Raw genomic sequence first — 7,532 nt, forward strand, 5'->3', positions numbered from 1 at the left:
CATACCACCACTCGTTCCCCTAGTACCACTCCCCCCCTACCACCACCCGCGTCTATAGTACCACTACCATACCTACCACCACTCCCGCCCATACCACCACCCACAACAACAAAATAAGTGCCATTCGCCACTAAATGGCGGTGACGTCACCACAGCGCCTGTTCCAGGCCAGGTACACTTTGAGGACACGTGAAGTGTCGAAGGCTCCCTGGCAGGTCACGGAACAGACCCAGCAGGTGCCATGCGTTGGCTGACTGAGATGACTTGGAGATTCACCAGCTCTGCCCCTTACTGTACCAACTTGCTGTATTTTAGTCGCCCGGCGCTCCACTCGCTGTTGTGAGCGTCGTGCCTCTGCCCTCCGTTGTTGTTGGAGGGCAACTGCCTCCGACTGCCCAGCAGCGTCCTGCACGAGCCTCCTCCACAGAGGCCACCACCCGCACCACTGGCACCACCCTTGCCCCTAGCACCACCCTCAGCACTAGCGCCACCCGTGCCCCCACCACCACCTCTGAAACCTGATCACCACTCCTGCGCATACCACCCCCACCCATTGCCCCGCAGCGTCCTTCATGAGCCTCCTAGCATCACCCCCACTGCTATCACCACCAGTGCCCCTACCACCACCCCTGCCCCTACCAACACCCCTCCCCCTATCACCACCCCTGCTCCAGGCACCACCCCTACCATCACCTCCGCCCCTTCGTTGGAAAAAAATACTGCGATGGACGAGAGGCAACCCCTCACAAAACACAGAGGTACGTCTACCGGTTTCTAGAGACCTCGTCACAGACATCCCTGTCTGTCATTTTCAACAGACACCATGAGAGGGCAGTCTGTCCGTGTCTTGAGCTCGTGCACAAGGGGCCGTCCATAAATGACGTCACGCGATTTTGGACGATTTTTTACCCCCCCCCCCCTCGTCACACGGAGTCACAAAAAGTCAGACCCCGCTCAAATATGACGTCACAAAGCTCTGCCCCCCCAAAAAAAAACATGCTTCAAATCGTTTTAAACTCTTGTCATTGTAGTGCGTATTTAATGTGCCGCTGCACTCATGTTGCAGAAGAAAACATTTATTTAAAAAGTAGAACGTATTCTTGGTTCTTTCGGTAAAGTCACATAGAAGGGAAATAATAAAATAATAAAAATTCAACAATAAAATTATCATTATTTCCTTTCTACATGACTTTACCGAAATAACCAAGAATATGAATCCCTGCAGTCACGAAAGCTTTAAATCGAAATTTAAGTACAACGTGTTGTCTATATTTATTTAAAGTTGCGCATTTTGATGTGACGTCACATTTCTCACCCCCCAACGCCCTCGTCACACATCGTCACAAATGTCTGACCCCCCCTCTCCCCCTAGGTGCGTGACGTAATTTATGGACGGCCCCCAACTGACAAAAAAAACCAGGACAGGTGGTGGTTCTATCTGCGAGGTTTGCGAGATCCTTCGTCTCATCACACATTGTTCATATTGGGTTCCCGCCTGCCTTGGTTTGGCATCAACATGGCCTAGCAGTTGCACTTCCGCCGTTTGATGCAGAGGTTCACAGTTTGGTTGCAACGGCCGCCATGGTCATTACTACAGTTGCATTAACCATAGAAATGTCACGTGCCGTCTGCAGAACAGTAGATGTTAAAGAAACCATGGCGTCATTCGCAAGACTAGCCCGTTGAGTGCCCCTGTCATAGTCAAAGTTTTCCAGTTGTGAAAAATGGCCTGCAAAGTGCTCAGTTGGGATTATACATAGCAATCATCACCCCTACTGCAAAAGCTTGGCGAGACCCTCCTGAAAAAAAAAACTCATGAGACTCAATGGGGCCTTCCTTTCTAAACAAGTGTAAGCAAAATCTGTTTGGGAGCTAGGAATTAATTTGTAGCGAGATCCTGTGCCAATTTGTTAACATTTAGCACAGAGTCTGTGCACAACTCTGATGGATGTAGACTGACTGGGAAACATGTCTGGGTTAGGTGGCAATCTTGTGCTGACAGCACAATCAGCATTCAATTGGGAGGAATACAGAAAACATGAAAGCAAAATGTTATACTGCCGTGTAGGGTTTCATAGTTTGTCTCTATCTCTCTGGTGCGTTTTCGGCTCATGCCATGCATTGTTTGAACACGATGTCCCACGTTTCGCTCCACCTACTGGGGGAAACGATGACAATCCGAAATTGCATTTGACAGCTGAAATAAAATGTTGTGCTAAGGCCGTTGTGTGTGCCTGTCAGGTTTGAGCAGAATCCTGACTCACTGTGCTCCACGCTACTTGCATTGGGCTGTGCCAGCTCCACATTTTCCTGAGAGTCGTGGCACTCGAATGGATTTTACGCCCCCCAGCGGAAAGGGAGCGGTAGAGTCAGGGTTAGAATTTTGGGTTGGCAAGGTGACTGGGCTTGTGATAGTGTAAGTACGTTAGTGTTATGGTTGGTTAAGGAGGCCAGGCCAGTACTGGTCAATAGAAAATTGAAAGTTGGGACCATACTAGTGTTGCATATCCGACCAGGAACACATAGGCAGTGAACTCAAGCACGTACACCAAGCTCTTAAGGCTAATGGTTACTCTGACTATACAATCCACAAAGCTATCACTCAAACCATGAAGAAGGACCCTCTTGAGGAGCCTTTCAAAACCATCACTTTACCCTACATTGCGGGGATCACAAAAAAGATCTCCAAAATCTTGAATAAACACAAGATCCAGGTCCGTCTCAACACATTGCATAAAATTCGTGATCTGCTTCCATCTGTAAAAGATGTGATTCTGGACATACAGTACCCTGGTGTCTACAAACTAAGTTACCTCTGTGGTAGTAGTTACATTGGAGAAACCAAACGACATGTCTCGGACCGCATTCGTGAACACAAAGCAGACCTTAAACACGGTAGGACCAACACCTCGGCCGTGGCAGATCACTGTTATAATTCAATAGGCTCACATGACATTGACTTCTCCAAGACAGAGGTTCTTTGCAAGCCATCTGGCTACCATGAGAGATTCGTTCATGAGGCTATCCACATATACAAACACAGAGACAATTTCAACCGAGAAGATGGATTCTGGCTTAGCAATCATTGGAAGGAGTTGATAAACCATTTCGGGTCTTAATTGATTGTTCACGCTTACGGTGGCTTTCAGACAGCATACATTAATTTTTTCGTCTCCCCCCTCCTCTTTTCCGAACATAGATGGACTCGTCCATTTAAACAAACTGTCAAATCGCTATCTGTGGTGCTAACGTTTAAAAATAAATAAATACAAACCGCCACTTCTTTCAAATGTTCTTGCCGTTGGTTTTCACACCTGATGATGACTGCTTGTGTTGCAGTCGAAACATCGTGAGAATTTTGTTTTATTGTTTCTTTTCAACGTGACTTTACCGAAAGAACCAAGAATATGAATATAGTGTTGGGAAGTTATGGTAAAGCCACAAAATGCCCTGGTTTGGCCAGGACTCCCAGTGGTTTCAGAAAGGCTGACCGATGTTTCACAAAAAGCTCTTGTGAAACACTAGTTTTTGTCCCTCTTTAAAAATGGCCTGGCCTTATGGCCGAGGCATGATGTGGAAAAAGCGCGGAGCTACCTTAGCAGTGGGTGGGGTTACTGGAGTAGTGGGTGGGGCTATCGGAGGGAGATGCTGCAGGTGTAAATGTCCCGGTCGGCCATTGTAGAGGAGTCGACAAATACCCTCTAGAGGGGCTCTAGAGCTTTTGCCATCATTGGCGTGAGAAAAAAAGATTACAGCACCGCATACCTCACAATGCTCTGACAATCAATTTTTCCATCTGTCCCTTACAGTGAGGGAAAAAAGTATTTGATCCCCTGCTGATTTTGTACATTTGCCCACTGACAAAGAAATGATCAGTCTATAATTTTAATGGTAGGTTTGTTTGAACAGTGGGAGACAGAATAACAACAAAAATCCAGAAAAACGCATGTCAAAAATTTTATAAATTGATTTGCATTTTAATTAGGGAAATAAGTATTTGACCCCCTCTCAATCAGAAAGATTTCTGGCTACCAGGTGTCTTTTAAACAGGTAACGAGCTGAGATTAGGAGCACACTCTTAAAGGGAGTGCTCCTATGTGGAAATGTATAGCAACCAAATACTCAAAACGCATGTTTCTAAATGTGGAGGGAAAACCAGAGATAAAAATCCACGCAACCAAGGGGAGAAGATACAAACTCTAAATATACGGGCGTCAGGGTCGGGATCGAACCCACGATATGTATACCAGGCAAGGTAGTTAACATCTCACCACCGCTACTGTGTTCATATCATCCAATCTGCCTGTTAACAAATCGCTGGCCATAGCGCTACTCAGAATGATAACAAACTAGCCACTCTAACCACACAAGCCAAACAGACTCTATCCTTACCACCAACCACAAAAGCCAACCACACACCAACCCTAACTACACTTGCCAACGAGACGCTACCATTAGCCCAAGATAATGCATCATGACACTCAACCATCGGCTCGGCTATGAGGATCTTGTTTCTCACCTCACTGTGAGGCACAAGGAGACTCGGCACTCGCCTGCAAGTGGGCCTTAGGCTGCCAGTCGGGGCAAATGTGAAAAACATGAACACTGGGGAGCCAAAGGCAGTCAGGCGTTGTGCTTGGCACACCCCCCACCCCCCATGTGTCACGCTGGCTTTCACAGGTGCTCGCTAAAAGCAATTGTCCCAACAGTCTTTTAAAGGTGATATGGGGGATCTTTGTCTTTTTTCTGCAGCTGGAGAAGAAGCCTTGCTGGCGTGGGGCAACATACAAGGTACTAGCTTAGCAGCGTGGAGAGAGGCCTGTTCTTCACCTGCTCAGAGACAGGCCTGGAAAGGTGGAAAATAAAAGAAAACAATCCACGAATAAACTAACAACAAAGGAAGTAGGGACAATGGGACCTGGGACAATGGCACGTGAGACAATGATACATAGGCCAGAGACTTGGAACAAGGGAGCCAATTCGAACGCCACGGGTGGCGGTAGTGGCACGTAGCCTGCAATCCAGTACTATGGAGGCAGGCAGTAGTGACGGTTGGCAGATCACATGCACGTTGTGGAACCCCCTTTCCATGGGCGTCGAGGTGGAATAGAGTGTTTCCGCTTGCACGTGTGGTTTTTCTCTGGGTACTCTGGTTTCCTCCGACACATAAACACTCAGGAATTTGCCTGTAACATGTTTTTTTTATATATATATAGAGGACCGCAAAAGATTGGCCAATTGTTGGAACCAGCTCATTTCGTCGCTGCTGCCTTCCTGCTTGCATGGTTCCGAGTACTTTTTTTTGCTTCGCAATACAAGCCGACATGATCATGATTATAATGCGCGCTGGCCGGCATCTGGCACTGGGAAATATTGAAAAAAATAGGTTTCTGACAATATAACAGGTGTTAAGATGTTCAAACACCAAATAGACAGACACCTTTTGGTCCCATGATATATCTGCTTAACCCAAGCTATAAGTGCTCTGATAATTGCATTTTCTTTGTGTAGTGTTCTTCACGGAGGCACAAACTTGAACTTGGAGGCAACACATTTATTACACGAACCTAACATGGCCACTACTTAACACCACAAAAGGTTAACTAGACCCCAACAGGGTAACTACATAACCGGGTCAGTCAGTAACATACAGTAACATACTGCCTGACCCACGATGCCGAACGTGACGACCGAAAATCGAAGAGACGTCGCCCGGCGGGTTGATTCCAGAAGACAGCCGCGATTGCTCTCGGGACTTCGCTTTTATGCTCCCGAGCGTGGCCTCGCTCTGCCTTCGGTTCTCGACTGAGCATCACGTGTCCCTCAAGCCACCATTTGGGCTCCCTCGATACCCTGTCCCGGTCACGTGCACTTTTGGGTTCATCCAGACTGTCACGTCCCTACTTGCCCTCTCTCTGACTGTCACCAGAACCATGCCATACCTACTCTGGTGCCAGAGAGGCTTAAGACGCACCGTTACCCTCTTGTGACAGTAGCTGGCATTAACCGCCATAGCGACTCCATTTACGTCACTACATTTGTATTGATTTGGAGCTTCCGTGACTGCAGAAATTACTCTTTGGTTCTTTCGGTAAAGTCACGTAGAAAGAAAGAAAAATTAATTACATTTTTCTTTCTACGTGATTTTACCGGAAGAACCAAAGAGTACATTTGTACTCTTCTTTGGTTCTTTCGGTAAAGTCACGTAGAATGAGAATAAAATAATAAATTGATAAAATAAAATAACACAATAATATTCTCACGACGTTTCGGCCACAACACAAGCGGCCTTCATCAGGTGAAGGGACGAGACTGTCTGGTAGGACAGCGCTGGAGTGAAAGAGCCACGTTCAGATCACGGCCTTTAAGCTGTGTGAGAGGAACAAAGCGCCTTGACAAAGGAATTAGCATATAATTTAGCATTGAAATGGCTGAATGGTTAGCTTGTGACTGGTCACAGGAATAGCTATGTTAAAAGTTAAAGCATACACATCCGCAGAGGCACCCCTTGTTAAAGGAATTAGCATAGAATTTAGCATTGAAATAGCTAAGTTAAAGCATACACATCCGCAGAGGCACACCTTGACAATGGAATTTGAATTTGTACTGTTCGCCTTTCGGCGTTCTCTGGTCTGACACTGGTGAGACAAGGACTTAAATAATGCTGTCTCAAAGACAATACATTTATTTATCAGAGCGTGTTTGTTTGCATCTGTTGCCACAAGTACGTGTGGTTAATGCAGACTTTATTCCTTTAAAAAGGTATCTGTTTGATGATTGAACATCTTAACACCTGTCTTATTGCCATACTTTGATGCTGGTAAATAATATCCTAAAGATATATTGTTGTTTGTATCTGATAAGCATGCACTAGAACTCGTCATATTGTGTATGAATGAAAAAATGTGCAATCACAGCGCAATATCCTTATGGCAAATCGTTGTCAGTGTTATTTAACGATCTGCGCTTAGGCGTTGGGCAGTGGTGTGTGGAGATGAATAATTGAGAGGTTTTGCAATATTTGTGTCAACCCAAAAACCTATATTATGGATGATATTGGTCGCGAAAGCCTACGTGTTAAACTCTGTGTCAACTGTTTAAATGTCCACAAAGCGATGGATCGACATAAGATATGTTATACTCTTGTTAGACATCCTGAATAAATTGAATTAATGAACAACTGTATGCGTTTCACTGATTTATATGTAGCTCATAAAAGTATTGTTGAAAAGTTGAGATTGAAAGGCCGAACAGCAGATCACGTGGTAGACGGAAGCAAACAGCGATCGTCTTACCCCTGGATGCCCCCCCCCCCCCCGGTCGTCCACAGGCTCTGCTTATGCTCCAAGTTGTTTTTTTTACATTTGGCAAATAAATCAATTCTTCCAGCTCATTAGAGAATATCTACAGCTTTTCGCACCCAGTGACCCTCTGCTTTCCACCCTCTGCTTCACAGCAATGGTGTCGTGAAGTTTACATATTCTGAAACTAGAAATATTATAGTACCGTCGAGTACGGGGCACGGGAGTTTG

Source organism: Petromyzon marinus, chromosome 39, assembly GCF_048934315.1.
Source record: "Petromyzon marinus isolate PM22_M1 ecotype Great Lakes invasive population chromosome 39, UKy_Petmar_22M1.pri1.0, whole genome shotgun sequence".
Classification (NCBI taxonomy): Eukaryota; Metazoa; Chordata; class Hyperoartia; order Petromyzontiformes; family Petromyzontidae; genus Petromyzon; species Petromyzon marinus.